Here is a 1,519-nt window from a genome sequence, read left to right as displayed (position 1 = left end):
CAACAAAGGCCTTAAAGGCCAAGAACATGTTAAATACTTCACTCTTGAGTTTTAAGAAGTATACCCAAGTGTGTCTGGAGAAATCATCAATGAAAGTTAAGAAGTACTTGTAGCCAGAGAATGAAACAACTAGAAATGGACCACATAAATCACTATGCACGAGCTGTAAAGGGGCTGAGGTGTGCCAAGAGGCATGTTTTTCAAAACTATCATGATGATGTTTTCCGAGTAGACATCCGGAACAAACACCATCTTTGCAAGATACCATTGGAAGACCTGTCACCATATTTTCTTTACATAGATTCTGAAGGGAGCGATAGTTTAAGTGACCAAATTGGTCATGCCAAAGTTTGCTCACTTCATCGTTATGAGCAACAAATACTGAGGGAAGATTTGATGACCCAAAGTTGTGAAACTTATACAACCTTGTAGAATCATCAGCAATGCCAGTAGCTAAAGTCTATCTAGGATCTCTTAGGTCCTTAATTACAACATCGTGAGGTGAAAATTCAACGATTTTACCTTCACCTGAATGAGTTATCTGATATACAGATAGAAGGTTGCAGGATAAGGTTGGAACACATAATACATCATTAAATTGACCATTGTCTATATGAACAGTTCCAGTCCCGACAACACTAAGAGATCTATCATCACCAACATATATATTTTTGGTGTTACAATCATTTAAAGAAGAAAAAATGGCTTTGTTTTTGGCCATGTGATAAGAAGCTCCAGAATCAATGAACCACTCATGAGATTGAGAAGAATAAGATACATTTAGTGCATAGCCAGACCGAGATGCTTGAAAACCACATGCAGAAGTGCCATTCCTGAAGATGAAGTTGAAGTTGAAGAGTGCTCCAAATGGATATTATGCTTCTTCATTGCTGCTTCCAAGGCTTCCATCTTCTTAAAGCATTTGGATTCTAAGTGGCCATCTCGATTACAAAAGTTGCAATGTCTATCAGTCTTCTTCCATTTGTTTTTATTTGTCTTATCATTTTGTTGAAATGATTTTTCATTTTGAGGCTGAAATTGCTTAGGACCCTTGTTTGGTTTAGGACCATTCCTTCTAGGATACAACTTCTTAGGATTCCTTGAATTTGGTTGCTGCTGGGCGGCTAACGCTTTCTTAGAAGAGTTTCCAAGATGAAGAAGACCAAGGTGTAAGAGTTTTTCCTGTTCTCTTATTAAAGAATCACAAAAGGAATCAAAGGAAGGGGACTTGTAGGCTTGTCCTTGAGAAATGAAGGCTTCTCTTGTAGAATGGAAGGTGGAAACAAACACAGAATAGGCTGGTCCAACTTAGTAAGAATGGAGTAGATAAGGCTACTATCTTCTTTCTTAACCTTAACACCTTCCAAGAGAAGTCTAAAGGTCTTGAACTTGGACAAAAAATTTTCAATGCAAGAAAAATTATTGGGGTCCAATGTAAGCAACTCATTTTCAAGTTGATGGGTTTTAAGTTCATTTTTAATTCCAAAAACTTTAGTGATTTGTTTCATTGCTTCTTCAG

This window comes from Pinus tabuliformis, chromosome 6, assembly GCF_031772625.1.
Source record: "Pinus tabuliformis cultivar Carrire ecotype Pingquan chromosome 6, CPIR1, whole genome shotgun sequence".
Lineage (NCBI taxonomy): Eukaryota > Viridiplantae > Streptophyta > Pinopsida > Pinales > Pinaceae > Pinus > Pinus tabuliformis.
This window is presented reverse-complemented; position numbering follows the sequence as displayed.